At 46.2% G+C, this 20,327-nt stretch overlaps 1 protein-coding gene across 1 annotated transcript in view; it reads left to right on the forward strand.

Moving 5' to 3' along the window:
• The window catches only part of IFT140 (intraflagellar transport 140), a 1,386,753-nt gene that overhangs the window by 15,324 nt on the left and 1,351,102 nt on the right, over nt 1-20,327 (forward strand). The window lies entirely within an intron of this gene.

A 20,327-nucleotide genomic window follows, 5' to 3' on the forward strand; every position in this document is an offset into this window, starting at 1 on the left:
TACAACCTCCCAGGAGTTAGAATAGTAATTTTATCCGCTACTCTATCCATCACTTACCCTCTGCTACGCCTCCCTGGAGTTAGAATAGTAATTGTATCCCCTACTCTATCCATCACTTACCCTACTGCTACACCTCCCTTGAGTTAGAATAGTTATTTTAATCCCTACACCATCCAACACTTTCCCTACTGCTACACCTTCCTGGAGTTAGAATAGCAATTTAAACCCCTACACTATCCTACACTTACCATACTTCTACACCTCCCTGGAGTTAGAATAGTAATTTTAAACCCTACTCTATCCATCACTTACCCTACTGCTACACCTCCCTGGAGTTAGAATAGTAATTGTAACCCCTACACTATCCATCACTTACCCTACTGCTACACCTCCCTGGAGTTAGAATAGTAATTTTATCCCCTACTCTATCCATCACTTACCCTACTGCTACACCTCCCTTGAGTTAGAAAAGTAATTTTACCCCCTACACTATCCATCATTTACCCTACTGCTACACCTCCCTGGAGTTAGAATAGTAATTTTAACCCCTACACTATCCATCACTTACCCTACTGCTACACCTCTCTGGAGTTAGAATAGTAATTATATCCCCTACTCTATCCATCATTTACTCTACTGCTACACCTCCCTGGAGTTAGAATAGTAATTGTAACCCCTACACTATCCATCACTTACCCTACTGCTACACCTCCCTGGAGTTAGAATAGTACTTTTAACCCCTACACTATCCTACACTTACCCTACTGCTACACCTCCCTGGAGTTAGAATAGTAATTTAAATTATTATAGTATCCATTACTTTTGCTACTGTTATATGTCAATGGAGTTAGAATATCAGTTTCAACACAACACTTATATAATAAAATTAAAAAGTATTTCTATTGTTTACCTATATATTTGTTGTCTCTTTCTGAGTAATTGGTTTCTAGTCTTCTTGTTTGCATTGCTTTTTCTTTAATATGTTGACCTGTTTACAATGTAAAGTTTGAAATATAACTTATGTGTTGTTTTATTTACATATCGCTATGTTAAAGAGAATTTAAAAGTTCTTATTTTAGCGCTTTTCAATTGCATTTTAAAAATTTTTCATTAAAGTTAAATTCCTGTGCAGTGTCATTTAAAACAATTTCAACAGCATTTACTGTTTTTTAAAATTATTGTATTGCTTTTTTGGAGATGTCCAAAAATTTATTGAACATGAAGTACTCTTCTTTTACCTTTTGTAGATTTGTCTTGGGTCTTTGATGGAGTTTCTGTTTTTTTCGTCGTGCTTTGAAATGCTTTGGTTTTGTAAAGCTGTTTTAAAATATATTAAAGAAAATATTAGTTTACTATGGTTTTATAAGGAGAGGTCACTGTTTGAGGATTTAAAAGTGGTTCATTAATAACTGTGATCATTTTATAAATTAAATTACCTTTTTTCATTAGTTGTTTGGTTGATGGTTTGTCGTATGGTAACAGGATGGTTTTCAGAAGGACGTTATTTTCTGTTTTCAAACTGTATTTCACTGTCGTTTTATCTGTTGAAGGTGTAGGAAGAAAATAAATGTGTTATTTCTTTTTTAAAATTCCATATCCTTTTGGAAAAAATGTTTTGGTTAATAATACCATATGTTTACATTTTAAACTGTGCAGTAAAAATTGAAAAATATTTCAAAACAATCAAAATATATTTTTTAAGGGGTTCACAGTTTTTATTGTATTGCAATAGTCATTTCAGAAAAAGATTACCTTGTTTATATAACTGTTTTACTTAATAATAGTTTGATTTGTTTACCTTTGATAAATAAGTTGGTATCAGTTGGTAGCGTTCTCACTTCAATCTTTGGGGCCCATTAGGATGGCGGGCGGATTGCCCCCGCCAGGCTGGAGGTAGCCACCGCCAGCCTGGCAGGGGCAATCCACCCGCCATCCTCTCCCGAATCACCCCCCGCCATATTAGTATGGCGGGGGGGACCGCGGCGGACGGAAAGACCGTCCGCCGCTTTTCCGCCCCGGTCGCAAGGCGACCGGGACGGAAAAGGAATAATATGGTGGCGGTGTATATTAGACACCGCCAGCCATATTACGATGGGCCTGCGGGCCCCAAAAGTGAAGGAGGGGTGTGGGTGTGCACACGGGGGGTACCCTGTGGTACCCCCTTGCATTTGGATATACAATGCGGTAGGCACCGCACGGTGCCTGCCGCATTGTGTATGCAAATGCATACATGCATTTATGGCATTGTGGCGGGCGGTGCAGAGAGCACCGCCCGCCACAATGTTATAAATGCAGGATGCGGCCGCCACTGTGGCGGCCGCATCCTAATACCACCCACGGGACCCCCGCCCTTATGGCGGGCAGTCCCTAGTCCCGATAGGATGGCGGGCGGACTTAGTCCGCCCGTCATCCTAATGACCCCCTTTGTTTGGTGAAATCTTTTCTTCACTAAAAATTATTTAGTAAGCTGTAAAATTTGGAAATGTTTTAATGTTAAGCTTACTAAATATTTTTACGTGTTTTAGTCATAAAATCATTTAATTACAGAAATTGAAACAAGGTACATTTTATTGTTTAACAAGATTATTTTACACATTGTTGCATGTTACAGTTTAAAATTTGATTTTAATTATATGACATGTTTAAAAACGTACTTACAACTATTGTGTGTGTTTTTTCAAATTTCTTGAAACGATTTACAAGTTTTGACAAACTATGCAGAAATCTGAAATACATTATTTTTTTAATATTAAAAAAAATTTGCTGATTTATAATCAAAAATGCTATTTCTTTAAGTGCTATGACATATACTTACTGGTTTTTATCAGAGGTATTGTAGTCTTTTTCTCGAGTGGTTGCAGCTTCTAAAAGGTGTGTCAGGTATTACCGTCTGCTCTCTCTGGTAGTTAATTAACTACTGAATTCAAAATGGTGTCTTACTTGTATTTATAGTTTTTTTTGGGTCTCACCATAATTTTTAAGAAAAGCATCGTTTAAATGTGTGTTTTCTTATTCTTTTTATGTGTAAACTTGTAATTTAAATATTATAGTTAAAAGTGAGTCTTTTATCCTTTGATTTTCGTTTAGTCCTCCATTTTGTGTTCAGTGGCTTGGTGTTTGGCTCATGAAAAGAGTTGTAGGACTGATTTTTTGCTTCATTTCTAAAATGGCGGCTATGTTTATGTCTTGGTAATTTTTTCCGGAATAGTTTCCTTTATGTGTTTCATTTAAATTGTTTTATTATTATTATGTATTATAATTCATTTTTAAATGATTATTTTACTGTTTTTTTAAATTGAAACATTCGTTTAATACTCGAGTATTTATTTTTATACTCGAATACTTTTTTGTTCATATGCTCGTATTTGAATAAATTTGTGTTTAAATTCTTTCCATATTTTAATACACTTCCCCACCCACAACCCCTATTTTCCCTGCATCCCGTCCCAGGAGTTATTTTACAAAATTTAATTATATTTATTATTTTTTTTTTTGCGTTGTAATGGTATGCGTTATATTGGTATTCGTTGTAATGGTATTTTTTATTTATGTTTATTACTCCGCATTGTAATGGTATGCGTTGTAAAATCATTCGTTGTAATGGTACTTGCGTTGCAATAAATGTGTTGTAATGGTATGCGTTGTAAAAGCATGCGTTGTAGTGTCATACATTCTTCAGGAGAGGGGCAATGCTGGCAACACTGCGGGCAACAGGGTACACTCATACACGTCTTATGGCAGTGCCCTAAACTAGACTCCTTTTGGTCCAAAGTGCTGGAGGCGGTAAACACCATGTTTCAAACAGATATACCCCAAATCCCTAGCGATATACTTCTGGGTCTTCCTAACCCACTCACAGACCCTCTACGATCACAAAGAGGCAGATCTATACCTTACTACTGGGGTCAGTAAAACAAATCTTACTTGATAGGTGGGGAACAGGAGTCGTGCCATCACATTCGAATTGCCTACATAAAGTTTGGGACATATTGGGGATGGGGAAGCAAACTGCAATAGCCATGCAACAACTGCCCCACTTTGATCAAATATGGCAACCCTGCATGCAGTATCTGTCGGAGGAATTTTGCAAGCTGTCCTGCCCCCAATACCTACTGATCTTACGCTTAACGGCACAGACCACAGCTGCAGACCACTAGCACATGAATGCCATGCTAGATGCCTAGACATCTGTTGCGCCCCAATACATCTTCTCACGGGCTTGACCCACTTTCTGTCTTCTTTCATTCATTTCTATTGTTACTATATTATGCACACTGCCTATTTAATTCTGGAACGCTGCCGGCCACTGGATGTAGGCGGATTGTTGTGTATTGTGTTATTATAAAATCAATATAATAAATTTAAATCCCAAATAGATATAAAAATTACAAAATACAATAGAAGGGGGTTCCCCAAGGCGATACAGGATGTAGGCAGGAAGGGAGGGGATCAAAACAGAAATAAAGAAAGACACCCTGCCAAAATAAATATCCAATGGTCCTCCAAAGGATCCAGTTCTGTAAGTGAAGGAGCAAAATTACCAGGTATCAGAGCTAGAGATTCAAATCACGCTTTTTATGAAAAATATATATTTTTATTAATTTTTATGCACATATCTATAAAAAGACATTCAGGGATTGGATATTCACATCTACAGGGGATCATTCATATTCATACACATTCAAACAGTTCAACCTGGTGGATTTCACAAAGCCTGCAACAGATAGATGGAATTATGGTTGCATGGACAGGGGTGCAACAGTGGGAGGGCAAATTAGATGGTGTAATGTTGCCGTCCTTGGTGGTAGCGCCCCCACCAAGGACGGCAACATCTATCTGTTGCAGGCTTTGTGAAATCCACCAGGTTGAACTGTTTGAATGTGTATGAATATGAATGATCCCCTGTAGATGTGAGTGTCTGTTGAGCCCCCCTAAAATGCCCCGGAGCGCCTGGAACACTGAACTGTATGATGATGATTCCTTCCTGACTTGATATGAAATATCACATCGATTGTTTTTATAAATCTCTGAATATCCAATCCCTGAATGTCTTTTTATAGATATGTGCATAAAAATTAATAAAAATATATATTTTTCATAAAAAGCATGATTTGAATCTCTGGCTCTGATACCTGGTAATTTTGCTCCTTCACTAACAGAACTGGATCCTTTGGAGGACCATTGGATATTTATTTTGGCAGGGTGTCTTTCTTTATTTCTATCAAAATTACAAAAATCTATTGAGGAGAACCGGAATTATGATTTTTCAAAGCTAATTAAATTCTCTTAAATTCCTATAAATAGTTGTAATCAGCTTAGTGGGTTCTAAGCCACCGGGCCAGGAAGACTAACAATCTTTTCTTGGATGGGCCACAGTGGTTTGGGGGCCAGTCACGGGGACCATTTAGGTCCAGGGAGACAGTTACCGGTCAGGTCCAGCAGTCCCAAGGTCCCCTCTGTTTTGTTTTGATCATTTACCTCGGTCCAGCAAAGAAGTGGTCCTGATGATGAGCATGCTGAAGATACAGAAGAGATGCGGTGAGTGTTCCTGGGGCCCCTGTGGTATCCACGAGCATCAGGGGAACATCGCCATACTTAGGACTCGATCGCACACAATGTGTCAGTGCAGGTCCAGTCAGCACTGGTCACCCATGGGCTCAACAAAGTTGAGGACACCTCGTGAGGGTTGGGACTCGGTATCCTAATAGAAACGTCAGTATCCAGCAGCTGTCAAGCTTTCCTAGGCATCTGGGCTCTTGGGGGTGTAGGCTTTTTTAGCTGTTATCTCCCTGGTGCGTAACCGGGAAGTCGATCCACTTAGCCCTTGGATTCACTTCTTCAGTCTTGGCACAAGCGGAGCTATTTTCCAGGAGTGGGTACAGCAGACACAGTTCTCTTTGCGGGTCAACCAGGTTTAGCAGGTGAGTCTAGTATTTGATGCAGCCTCACTTTTCTGCATCCAAGGAACAGCAGCACATCTTCCGCATAGAGTACAATTTTGTCTTCTTCAAAGCCGGGCCACCGCCATCCTGTGAGACAGTAGTCGCTACGAATAAGGCAAGCCAGGGGCTCCATAGCCAGGATGAAGAGGATCGGGGAGAGGGGGCACCCTTGCTGCGTGCCACGGCAAACGGGGAAGGGGCGGGATAGGGCTCCGTTGACCAGGACCTGTGCGTGGGGCCGATGATACAGCGTCCCCACCAGCTTGCGGAACGGGGCATCGAAGCCCATCTGCTCCAATACAGCCTCCAGGTAGCCCCAGTCGACCGAATTGAAGGCCTTCTCGAAGTCCACGAGCAGGAGAGACAAGTATGGGGACAACTGGTTTGCTGGTTTGCAAGAGCAAGATGAAGGCGTCTTAGGCAATGTCTAGTTCGTCTGAGAGGCATGAAACCACACTGGTCCGGATGAACCAGGGCAGTGAGATGGGGACGTTTGCGGTTGGCCAGGACGGAGGCGAAGACCTTGAGTTTGGTATTAATGAGCGAGATGGGACGGTAGTCCGAACAACTGCTCGAGGGAGGTTGGGACTTGGGGATCACTACAATGGTGGCCAGGTCTGTCTCTGGGCAGAAGGAGCCACATTCTACTGCTTCATTATACATCTCTACAAGAGGCGGGACCAAGGTATCTCGGTAGGACAAGTAGAATTCTTGGAGGAGCCCATCCGGGCCCGGCGTCTTACCAGTTGCCATGCCAGAGATGGCGGCTGCCACCTCTTCAGGGGCGAGCGGAAGATCCAGTTCCACTGCCGCAGAGTCGCTAAGGCATGGAAGGGTGAAACGTTCCCGCTGGAGGAGGTCATGGAGGGAAAGATCAGACACCCGCGCCGAATAAAGGGTGGCATAGTAGGTAGCAAAACACTTTGACCAGACTTGTTACGCCTCTTGTGAAAGTCCAGGGGCTTTCTGTTGTCTTTTGTAAACTTTCAAAGCATGATATTTAGTGTTTCATTCAGAATCAAGTGGTGGGAATTCCCCAGGAGAACCCGAAGAAGGTTCAACCTCTGGGTTAGACGAATTGGAAAATCCCAGGGAAATTCCATCACCACTTGAAACCAGGCTTGCAACCTCCAGAGTGGTGTGAGGACCACCAGATCAGCTTTCTCCCAACTTGTTTTGACATTCTCATTAGCAGCATGAACGTGGGAAAGGCATATTCTGCTGTATACTCCAATCCTAGATTAACACATCTCTGGCCACCTGTGGGTCGACTCTCCAACTGAAGTATTTCTCTAGCTAATGATCCAGTCGTGAGGTGAATAGGTCCCCCGTGATGGCCCCCTATGCATTTCTATTGTCTGGAAAACTTCCAGATTCAGCTTCCATGAATTTCGGTCCTGCAGGTATCTGGATTGCCATTTTCCCACATGTTGGATCACTGCGAAATATTCTCCACCATCACTGATATATTGCTATCCAGGCAGTATTGCCACAAGTCCTTAGCCAGGTCTGCCAGTGTCCTGGATCTCGACCCTCCCACCAGATGGTTGACATAGCGTACTGCTGAGACATGGTCTATTGCCAGCACCACGCAACATTTTGCTTTCTTCTTTGTCCAACATCGCATTTCGAAATTACCCACAAGGAGTTTTAAACATGCATTGTTTGTCTGTGGACCACTTTAATCCCGTGGACATATCCCCATATCTGGCAATCTATCCAGTTTTGCTGGCATTGGACTCTATGGTGTTATCTGGGCTGGAGTTGATAATTGCTCTCTCTTTCCAGTCCTCCATGTGGGTTAGCTACCATCTCATCTCCTTCCTGACTTCTTCGGTCAGAGAAACTGATTCTGAATATTGCGGACTCCAGTGCAGGTGGTATGCCTTCAGACGTTGAAGGACCCTGTAGTGTAGAGGACTCAGAAATATCGCCTGTATTGACAACACCAGCAACCCCACAATGCGGACAGGTTTTCTCAGTATTGTGGTCTGTCTGGACAGAGTCTTTCTGAGATCTTGCCTTATCTTTGCCATCTTCTTGAAGGGTAGGTTTAGTGTGGATTCCCTGGAGTCTATTACGTATCTCAAGAAGGTTGTTTTCAGAGTGGGTAAAAGCAAAGGTTTCCTCTTATAGATCACAGTGCCCAGACCTTCTAGCAATTCTGCTGTCATCTGTAGATACGCCGACAATCTTTCTATATAATGAGCCTTCAGAATGATGTCGTACAGGTAATCTATCAAGCGGATTCTGTGGCCGTAGAGGAACTCTAGCGCCAGCCTGAGAACCTTGGTAAAACACCAAGGAGCCAACAAGAGGCCAAACAAAAGTGTCAGAAACTCGAATACCTGTTGCTTCCACAAAATTGCAGATATCTGTGATGTGGAGGAAGTATCGGAACTGTCCTACAGGCATCCTTGGAGTCTAACATCGCCATCTAGTCTCCTGGCCGCAACAGGACCTGACCTCCATTCCCTCTTTTCCACCAGAAACAGATTGCTCAAAAACATTCGGACATAGTCCAAACATCTGTTGGGACTATGGCCCCCTATCCACCAGCTTTGAAATCTCTTGTTCTATAAGTGTGGCTTCTTTTTTGGAGAAAGAGATGGGCCGCATTCTGAAGGGCTAGATTAGGGTCCCAAGGAACTCTATGTTGAACTCTTGTATAGTCTGGAGTATTCAGGCGTCTGATGTCAAAACTCGCTAATTGAGGAGGAAAAAAGCCAGTCTCTTTCTCACCTTTACTTGGGAAGAAGGGAGAAGTCTTACCGTGGTTAATTCCTTAGGTGTCCGCATCTGCCTCTTCTTGCACCGCAATGTTTCTGGAAACCTCAGAAGGGGAAAAAACCTCCAAGCCTGGCCTGATCTTGCTAGTCTCCATGGCAGGAGACTAGGCCTCTCTGGGGGGAGCATTGGGGGCAAATTGGCAGTTCGACCGCCCTCTACCACAACAGGCTCCTGAGAAAACCTATGGGGTAAATATTCTTTTGTTAGAGGCCTTCGCCTTGTCAAGGTAATTAGGCAACAAACTTACCAAGTTCTTTGATAAAGGGTTTGCCAAACAACCCTCGTTGTGCAATGGCCCCAGTTTCAGAGGCTGCTAAACCTCCAAGCTTTAGATAAACCTTGATGAGAAGGGAGCAACTCCTCTTTGTAGACTGTGCTCAATTCACATTGCCCAAGAACATCACAGCCAATTTTAGCCTATCCCTAGAGGGATGCTGGTCTGTTTTTCCTCCTCTGCCATGGCCTAGATTTTTGTGTGGGCCTGTAATATCTAACACTTTTTGCTGTCATGAACGCCACGAGTGGCCAAGGCCTTTCTTGGGGTCACAGATGTATTTGGCCAAAAAGGTAGCCATTCTGTCAATTTCTGGGGTCATGGCTACCTTGCTTTCCAGGGAGGGATGAGGACACTAAACACGCAAGTGGGCACAGGCTTCTTTTTCCAATGGTTTTTGTAAGCGTTCTGCCACGTAGGAGGCCACCTTCTCACTAGGAGACCATTCAGGGGACCAGAAGTGTAGCTGGTCCTCCGGGTAAATCATGTCAGCTGTAAGGCTTGCAGTCTGGGGCTCAGGGCCAGAAAAGGGTTGCGAATGCCATCCAAAGACTGGGACCAAAGTCTGGAATGGCACCAAGGTCTGGATGGGCCACCCTCGCTTTCTGAGTTACCATGTGAGTAGCTGTCCCTGAGGAGTTCAGGTTTGGCAGGGGTGAAAGCAGGGGATCTCGTGTACGGAAGTTGGTGCTCTGGGTTGATTGAACTTTCTTGAATCGCTCAATGGCATCCCTGTCGACCCCTTGTCATGCTTTCTCTTATTTCCAGTGTGAAGAGGAAGCCCTGCGGACCTTGAGCGTTCCCCTTCCAAAATGATGGGCTCCAGGCAATTATTTATTTCTTTTATTTATAAAGTTTTATATAGTGCGAACATGACCCACGGGGGTATCAGAGCGCTTTACAGAATACAGTTGTTGCGCCATACAGTACACAAGAGGTATATAGGAGTATATGGGTGGCATAGGAGACTAGTAATTATTAAGAAATGATCCCAGAGGGAATCGGAGTGCTTTACAATACACAAGTTATTACATGTTAGGTGGTTGAGGTATTATGCATACATTCAATATAAGTCATTCTGTACAAAAGAGGTAGACCGTGGTATAAGCGTAGCATAGCATAATGGTAGACATCATAGAATTACAGTCTTAGGTTGTGAATTTGTTCCTTAGGAGCAGTTTTACTTCTTTTTTGAAGGAGATAAAGGAAGTGATCCCGCGAACCACTGGCGGTAGGGAGTTCCAAATCGTCGGTGCGATCCCTGAGAATGCTCTGCCATCAGTTCTCTTTTTGTGGAAGGATTGTGGTTTCAGTAGTAATGAACTCGCACTACGCAATAGTCTGCATCCTCCTGAACGCTCAGGCTTTCGTGCTAAGTAGCTGGGGGTATTGCTATGCAGGACTTTGTGGGTCATGCATGCGATCTTTGGCGTATTCTAGCCTCGTAGGGTAGCCAGTTCAAAGCTTTCAAGGTTTGAGAAATGTGATTATTTCTTTTTGTTCCTGAGACCAATCTGGCTGCCGCGTCAAGCAAAGCCCTCGGAGAAGCAAGCTTGTATTTGGGAAGACTGCTTAGGGTGGTGCTTCCATAGTCCAATCTTGGGAGCACTAGGGCTTGAACTGCCATTTTTAAGTCGTTATGTGGGAGGAAGGGCATGAGTTTCCTTAGTATGCGCATCTGATGATTAGCTCCCTTGGTGGCAATATTGATTTGCGCCTTCATGTTCAAGTGTTTGTCTATAGTGACTCCCAAGGATTTCGCAGAGTCAATGATGTGAGGAGCACAGTCAAATGAAGTAAGATGCTTCAACCATAAGTCTATCTTGGGTACGTGATTGGGAGGGGAGATGCGAAGGAATTCCGTTTTTTTGGTGTTAAGCATGAGGTGGTTGTCAGTGAGCCAACTTTGAGTATTCTGTAGAATAGCGTTGCGGGAGATGAAGTCTTATAGTTGGGAGATTTTCATATACAGTTGAGTGTCGTCCGCATATAGGTGATATAGAATGTTCGCAGAGTTCAGTGCGTTTGCCAGGGGTTCCATGAGTAAATTGAAAAGGATGGGTGAGAGTGCTGAGCCCTGTGGAACCCCTATGGTGACCATGGAGGGTTGAGAAAGTGAATTCTTCGTCTTAATTCTTTGTGTTATGTTATTTAGGAAGGAGGTGAACCATTGTAGCACTGAGCCAATTATGCCCATCTTTCATTCAAGTAAGGACAGTAGGTTGTCATGCTTAACCGTATCAAAAGCGGAGGATAAGTCAGGAGGTATCAATAGGCATGTTTCATTGTAGTCAAGCATTTTTGGGATGTCGTCCATTATGTGGGTGAGTGCAGATTCAGTGCTGTGACCATGCCAGAAGCCTGATTGTTGTTTGTCTAGGATGTTGTAATTCTCGATGTGGTCGCATAGTTGTATTTGCACACATTTTTCCAGCAATTTTGCCAGAGTGGGGATGTTGTTTGTTTAGTTTCCTCTCTAGAGGCTTTGGGTCCGAGGTCACAGCATGATGGGGGGGAAGCATCCACGGCCTCATAAAATTCATCATCTAGACCAGAGGTCTTCAATCTGTGGGGCACAACCCCCAGGAGGGCCGTGGAGTCCTGGGAAGGGGGGTCGCGCATTTCCAGGCCTCACCTCTATCTGGAATTTAAAACGTGCTCTTCCTTTTGAAAACCGGGACGCAGTTGTTCAAATGCTGCAGCTGAAGTTAATTGTCTCCTGTGCTGTGAAACGTAGAGGCTGGGCTGGGCCTGAAACAATCCTTCGTGCCAGGGTGCCTGCTTACTTGAATGAAATGAAAATGTGTGTTTTGGGGTAATCTGCAAGTGTAAATGGTGCTTGGGAGCAGTTCTGGCTTTAATTGCTTTGTGATGGCAAAGATTATTTTTTTAGTGGTAGTAAGAAGACTTAACAACTGGGCTGTGAAGTGCATACTTTTAATTGCGTAGTACCTCTGAGGAGGTGTTAAAGGGACAGTTATGCGACAAAACAAAATGCATTACTTATGTTCTGGTATTACTAAAATCTACACTTTGAAAGCTCCTTTATATCCTAAAACTATTTGCACGGTTTGTAGCAGTCTACCTTATAATGTATGTAATACAACAATAAAATAATGACTTACACTTTCACAGTGCTTTTTGTCACAGGCTGTGACATTGTAGCACTAAAAATCCCAAACTCACTATTCCCCACTGCACCAACCAAATTTAGTGGCAGATTTACAAGAAACTGACGCATCTGCATAGGTCTGTCAGTTTCCTTGCGCCAGCGCAAAATGTCCTTGCGCCACCATGGATGCATTGTATTTACAATACAGTGCTTCATGGCACAAGGATTAACAGATGCGTCAGAAATACTGACGCATCTGTTGGCACAAAAGTGACGCATCGCTGGAATTGCTCATGAAAGTGACGCAACACCAGCAATGTGCTACAACAGATAGGTGAGTCTCACACAAAAAGCCCTGCATCCTTCCTTACACCTGGTCTGAGCAGGCGTAGGGATTTTGAAGCAGTGAAAGCGTAGAGTGATGCAGTGAAATGTTGTATATTTCACTCCGTATGTTCTACATGGCTTGTTGCGTGGGAACGCCTAGCCTGCATACAAAATACCTGGTGCAGGTATAATGTGATGCATGGCTTTACAACGTGACGCATCTCCCTAGATGCGACACCTTGTAAATTGGCCGAATTGTTTGTGCCGCCATTGCGTCAAAAAAAGTGACACAGTGGCTGCGCAAGGAGGCACACAGGGCTTGTAAATGTGCCCCAAAATTCTGTGGCTCTCTGATTACACACAGACCTCTGCAGTGCATTAACTAATAGAGCTTTCCTAATGTTCTACAGTGCATTTCCTACTGAGTAACAACTTTTAAAAATGTATTTTTCATTTAAGCTACCGATTATTTTATATGTAGCTACCTGATGGTGAAAGACCTAAAAAAAACTAGCAAAATATTTTGGGGCTGATTTATGAGAGGCTTGAGCCGCCGGAACATAATTTTATTTAAGCTCCGGCAGCACAAGCGTCGCAATCGTATCTGTGAAGCGACGCAAAGTCACCCTGCATGGGTATGAGTACCCTCATACATATGGAGTAAGCAATTTGTGCACCAACGCAGTGGGAAAGGACAGGTATGCATCGTATTTCATAAATAAGGTGCATTCCTGTATTTTCACCTTGGCAGAGGGCAACGCAGCAAGAAGACTTGCGGCGCTGCCCTACGCCAATTCCTCATACATGAGGCCCTTTGTTTTTAGCTTCACCTCTGACCATGCCCCCACGCTTAATGATCTTTCATTTGATAAACAATGTTTAATATTATTTCCCCACTGCAAAAAATGATTTGCTGTGGGAATTGGGGGCGTTTATGGATGTTGATAGTTGTCAATGTTGAGGAGTACCAAGTTCTAGATATTTTTGTCAAGAGGGGGTCCTTACGCCAAAACATTTTTACAGGGGGGTCTTGGCATCAAAAAGTTTGAAGACCTCTGATCCAGACTGAGGGGAAAAGGAGGCTGTTTCCTCTGCATGTAGGTGCTCTCTGAGCTTTGCATCTTGGTGGGAATATTATATCAATGAGAAAGGATAGTCAGAGGCGTAATGTGGTGCTGGAAGGCCCAGCAAAGGTAAGGCGAATCTAGAGACATTTGGTCAGTCTCCCTGGGACCGAAGCACCCTAGAATCCAAAGGATTAAACAGCCTTGGCCGTTCCCTGCGATGCTGAAGTATCAAACCACACACATCTGTTTAAGCATACAGACCCGAACCCACAGACATCACGGTCCCCCCTTCTACAGAGAAGGGAGACCTTAATGGAGTACAGACCCTTACGGACGTCTTTCTCCAAGCTGTGTCAGGGAGAAAACGCACATAGAGGCCAAGGCTCCGCAGCAGCTGCGTAGGTCTTCTTGTTGCAGAGGGAGAGAGATGCGCGCACTGGCCGCAGAGCCCGAGGTTCATCTAGAGGGTATTTGATTGAACCTCTAGTGGCCGGCCTCACAAATGCACTCTTGCAACCCTGACTTCCCTAGATTAAAGGCACGGCTAAGGAGCAGTGAATTGCGGTCCCATGGTTACCTGCGAAAGGAAGCAGTAGTTTACGTACACAGTACACACCAACAATAAAAGCAGCAAATAAAACCCCATACAATCCCAAAATAAAGGAGAAAAATTGAGCCACCTACCTTCCCGGCTGTTGGAGTAGCAAAGAAAGAGTGGGTGTATTGAGAGAGCGGATGGACTATGACAGTGAGAAGGACTGTGATAGGCTGATGTTTTTTCTTTTGTTATTTTCCCTGTGGTTCATGAGAAAGAGAGTTTTTCTTTGTTAATATAGGCTACTGTTGGGGGGCGCTAGTGAGCCCGCGGCAAGATGGCCGCACTGTAGTGCACCTCTGCCGGCCGGATAACAGAATCCGGCAATACTCAGAGGACAAAGTGGACAAAAGAATGGCAATTAACTGGGAAACATAGGAGGATCCCCCCGTGAGGCTGTTGTGGCATGTCTCCCTGCGCAAGACTTGTTTTAAGGCCGGGAAGCATGGAACTGCGGTCCGCTGTTGGCAAGATGGCGGCGCAGGATCGTCGCAGTAACTAAGAGGCGGAGCGCTGTGCGGAGCGGCGCACAAACGAGAATCCCCGGCACACCAGCGTGCAAGAAGAGACACGGAGGCTACCCCCGAAGTGCTGAATGCAGCGTTAACAGCACAAACGGGTGGAAAAGAAAGGGCAGCTGAGATGGCCCGGGAGACATTTGGAGACCAGCAGCTGCGTAACAAAGGTACCGCGGGATAGGAGGTCGGGAGTGAACCGCAGGTACAAAAATATTAAAGCAGCAGTGGATGTGTGAGCTGGGAAGGCTTCCCCCATCGCGCGATATGAATAAGGTGGGGTGCACATTATAAATAACATGAAGGGGGCCTAATAGCAATAGTCCGTTTAGACTGGAACGCTGGGGACTACCAGAGCTGCCCTAGGACATGTGAAAGACTCATACAACAACGAAAAGGCCACGTTGGGACACAAGTAAACTGCCATGGAGTCAGTATGACAATATTATTGGCCTGAACTGTGTGTTGGGGTGGCAAAGTGGTTCATAAGCGCGCCCACAGCTTAAGAACCAGCAACATCACTGTGAAACAAATGAGCGGGAGCACTGCAGGCGGGAACGGTGAGTGAGTGGTCTGCTAGTGCGTAAACCTCTGTGGGCATTTGGATTTGCATATTAGCCCCAGTATAATGAAAAAAAGAAGCGCAAGATGGGAAAAACAGATAAGCATCAGTATAAGCTTTCATTTGAATCATGCAGATCGTCCAGGCCAGTAGACACCCACTCCGATACCGAGCTGGAGGCGGGGCAACTGCATACCTCCACATTGGAGGCCACCTTGCAGGCCATGCAGCAATGCCTCCCGGCCATAGACGGTAAGAATGACACCCCGTTGCTTAGAATAGACAGCATGGCTGCCAAGCAGGACAAGCAGGTAGAGCGGCGGAGCAGCGTATCTCATCAGTTGAAGATGCATCGCTTACCACGGTGGGCAGATGCCAAGAGATGGAGAACATACTAGACGTTATCAGGGCGAAAAATGAAGATTCGGAGGCGCGCTCTCATCACAATAATTTGCACATAGTGGGTGTTCCTGAGAGTATAAACACAGGGCATCTTGAGGACTATGTAGAGGGGATGCTTAAGGACCTGTTCGGGTCTGAGCATCTGTCACAAGTGCTGATTGTTGAATGGGCACATCGCTCCTTGGCACCTAAACCTCCCCCAGTTGCGCCGTCTCGACCCAATATTGCGAGAATTCTCAACTATAGGGATCGGGGCATTGTGCTGCGGCTGGCAAGGGAGACGCAGAACTCGGAATAATCAGGGAAATGCAGTGTCCTTCTTTCCGGATTTCACCGTCGCGGTGCAGGTGGCTCGCAGGCAGTACACAGAGGTCAAGAAGAAGCTACGCGAAATGGAGATCCCGTATGCGATGCTCTATCCCGCCCGGCTGAAGATTACTGTGGAGGTAGAAGTAAAGATATTCCAGGCTCTGAAACCAGCGCAAGAATTTTTTAAACAAGTGCAAGCCCGAAGAAAAACTGCCAGGAGGTCAGCCTCGCCAACAAACTCTGAGAAATCAGACACAGCGGAATGAAGTTTGGCATTCCTGATATAGTACGATATTGTGCATTACCAAAGGAACCAAAGTAAACTCTCGGACGACCCTGCAGTCTATGTAAAGTGTGACAAGACTGGGTGGGATTTGGAACTGGAACGATCGCTTCTTGAGGTGGCTGGACAGCGTGAGAACTCCAGACTGTAAGTTTAATCAGGCATGCATAGTGTCTCTACAATACGTATAGGACAGGAAGATAGTGGGACAACAATGGGAGTGCGGCTCTATTCCTGGAATTTAGACATGTGTCTCTAGTCACATGCCAGGATACATAGGGCCCCATTAGGATGTCGGGCGGATTGCCTCCGCCAGGGTGGCGGTAGCCACCGCCACCCTGGCGGAGGCAATCCGCCCGACAAGCACTCTCGTTTTCCCCTCCGCCAGATTAGGATGGCGGAGGGGACAGCGGCGGACGGAAAGACCGTCCGCCGCTTTACTGCCGCGGTCGCCTTGCGACCGCGGCGGTAATGGATTAATATGGTGGCGGTGTCCAATGGACACCGCCAGCCATATTACAATGGCACACAGTAGAGGCCTTTCCGCGGCGGCAATGCCGCCATTGAAAGGCAGGCGGGGATTGCTGCGGGGGCCCCCTGCAGGGCCCCTAGGTTGACACCACTGTCGGGGGGCACATGGGGGGTACCTATGGTACCCCCCCACATTTGCATATGCAAAGCGGCAGGCACCGCGCGGTGCCTGCCGCTTTGCATATGCAAATGCAAAAAAGCATTTTGAGCATTGTGGCGGGCGGTGCAGAGTGCACCGCCCGCCACAATGCTAAAACTACAGGATGTGCCCGCCACTGTGGCGGGCACATCCTAATTCCCCCACGGGACCCCCGCCATTATGGCGGGCGGTCCCGTTCCCCACTATGGTGACGGGCGGACAAAGTCCGCCCGTCATCATAATGGACCCCATAGTCTCTGCTGGGGGAGGCATGCTAGTAGCGGGACTTGAACAAATAAGTAAACCCCGCATATTTTTGGCATCTGTATTATGCTTTGACAATGTATGAAGGGTAAACGAGAACAGTAGAGTAAGGGGTGGGATCAGTGATTTTTTCTTGTATTAGTATGTAAAATGTAGACTTTAAATATATGTCTATTTCCTGTTATAATGTACCGGCCACACCTGCACTGTGGTTGGGAAACCGGTATCTGGTCACCCCCAAATGGGTATTTCCCAACATGGTTGTTATGTTTTTTACATCTTTTTTATGGATGTGTCTATGGCATAATTGGGATGCTGAAGTGGGTGGGGGTGGGGTAGGGCTGTTAGATATGTTATTGAGCATGGGACAACACAAGCGTCAGTTCATTGCAGTAAGGCAGGACATTACTATTCAGATGCAAGGCAGACAGAAATTGCAACTTGGAGATAACCTGACACATGGTTGGTGACATTAGACTCATGACATGGAACCTGAGGGGGCAGAATAACCTCAAAAAAATTAGGCAAGTGTTAGCCTACCTTGATATTCATCGGGGTCCGGTACTGAGGGAGTGCTTGCAGGCACCAAGCGGGTGTTCTGCACTGAAGGCGGTGTGCCACTGTTGCGACCACCCCCCTCCCCAGACCTATGAGGTAGTTAGTGACTTCTCTCCATAATAAACTTGGTTCCTCTCCAAATACAAGAGATACCAAATCATATATAATTTTTTTTATATATTCTTATTTTTCACACTTAGCGCGCCCATACCCCCGAGGTTACACTTCACGCTCCTGACCAATGCCTGTTTAATCCATAACACATAGGCAGAAACATGTTGACCACTTCTTAGCGGACTTCGCTGAACAATTTATTCAGCCCGAATGTCCCACACTTTGTTTTCAATTTCAAATTTGTTTTATTGAGTTTAAGAGCAAGAAAAACAGGCAATGCAAGGCAGTAAGTATGCAGTAGGCTGTTGTAGCGATCGAGACAGACAGGCACGTCTTCTCTATGAAGCCACAAAGAAGCATATAAACCATGCCAACACAGAAATGCGTTGCCGACGCTTTGGTAAAGGTGCAATGTAAGAATGACATCCGAACAGAACAAAAAGAAGAACCCCACCCTCCACCCCTCACCCAACAACGCCCCCCCTCCCCCCGCCCCGACCAGTATGCCAACAGTCCGGGACCTCCCTAACAACACTCTCAGGCTAGTGTGTAGCAAGATGTTTAACTTCATGGCGGATCCCGTGGTGGGTCCGTAAGCCGCAGAATTCGAAGATATTTCGGGCATGTGATTTCGTGAAATTCCCTAGACAAGAGGGATAGGAGCGGTTGCCAGGCCTTCTGGAAAGAGTCAGTTGAGTGTGTGAGCGTGGCCTGGATGCGTTCCATGCCCAGCGTGAACCACAATTTATGCAGCCAACCAGTGTGGGTGGGTAAGGTGGTGGAACCCCACAGTGACAGGACGTGTTGGGGTGCCGCTTGCATGGCAATGCCCATCTGTTTGCCACGTAATGACCTCAAAGGAAATGTGAGTGCATTGGGAAGCCCCAGGATAGTGTATGCAGGAAAGCGTGGGATTTCAGTTTCAAATGTGGAATCAATATCGTCTAGCACCGCTTTCCAGTACCCCTGCAGAGCGCAGCATTCCCACAGAAGATGAGTCAGAGTGCCCCGTTCACCACAGCCCCTCCAACACAGCGCGCTTCGAAGAGGATTACCCTGATTGAGTCTCGCCGGGGTAAGATGCCAGTAGATGGCCAGTTTCACCGCCGCTTCCCTGGCGCTAGTATTACGAGTGGTGTGTGCAGCTCTATAGTATACGAACCCTCATTCCTTGGGTGACAGTGTCCTTCCGAGTTCCAATTCCCAGCGCCTCTGTCCCGCTGTTTTAACTGGGCCGGCCACGGGGGATAACATTTTGTAAAGGTCCGAAATAAGGTGCCTATCCGCGTCTTTCATCACCAGCCATTTCTCGAATGGGGTCATTTGCCGAGCGACTAGGGGAGCGCGATCCGGGTGCAGAAGCCAATGGCGGAGTTGGAAGTATTGGAACATGTGAGGTTTGGTCACTCCGTAGCCGTGAGTGATGTCGGTGAGGGGGAGAAAACCCTCCAGGTCAAAGAGATGGCCGGCCGAGCGGCAGTTTGTGCCACGCCATTGCCGAAAAGCACGAGGATCGGTGCCCGGCGGAAAGTCTGGATTATCAAAGAGCGGAGTGAGCGGGGAGGGGAAAGTCGTAAGGCCTCTTCTGACCGCCACCATATCCCAGGTTTTCATGATGGTACGTGTGATAGGGGAGCGAAGGAGGTATCGCGGCCTATGCTGGCGGGCAAGAAATGGGATCTTCCACAGCGATGTCTGAGCCATCGCCCTGTCTTGAAAGAGCCATCTCTTCTCGGACTCAGGCCTGGACCACTCCACCAAATAGCGGAGCTGTGAGGCCTGAAAATATTGCAGGAGGTTAGGGATCCCGAGACCGCCCTCATCAATGCCTCTGTGCGCCCCCCGTTTATGAAGTCGTGCGCGCTTCTTTTCCCAGATGAACTGGTGGAGGGCATTTTGTAAGTCAGCAAGCGCGCCTGGTGGCGGCATTACTGGGAGGGTCTGGAAGATATACAAGATCTTGGGTAAGGCCGACATTTTAACTGCCGCTATGCGGCCCATCAAGGAGAGGGGTTGCTTCGACCAGCGCGCGAGGTCGGCTCGGATTTGGGAAGTAAGTGTCTTATAGTTAAGGGTTACCGTTGAGTCCGTGGAGGAAGTAAGAGTGATCCCTAGGTATGGAAGCTGTGTGGAGATTTGTAAGTCGCAGCCAAAGTCAGGGGGTGGGGTGGTAGGAAGAGCGTGCCTGCCCAGGGGTAAAATCAAGGATTTCCCCCGGTTGATTTTGAAGCCGGACACCGCTCCAAAGCTCTCCAGTTCCTCCAGGAAAGCAGGTATAGAGCTGGACGGTCGGTCCAGAGCAGCGATTATGTCATCGGCGTAAAGTCCCACGACGTGGGGTTCATGGCCGAAGGAGATCCCGCTAATGCGAGGGTTATCTCGAATTTTCTGTGCCAGGGGTTCCACGTACAGGGCGAATAGAAGGGGCGAAAGAGGGCACCCCTGACGTGTGCCACGTTGTATCTCGAAGGGCCCAACTTAAGGCCGCCCAGCCGCACCCGGGCCATAGGGTGGTAGTAGCAGCTCGCGATCCAAGCCCGAAA

This window comes from Lissotriton helveticus, chromosome 10, assembly GCF_964261635.1.
Source record: "Lissotriton helveticus chromosome 10, aLisHel1.1, whole genome shotgun sequence".
Classification (NCBI taxonomy): Eukaryota; Metazoa; Chordata; class Amphibia; order Caudata; family Salamandridae; genus Lissotriton; species Lissotriton helveticus.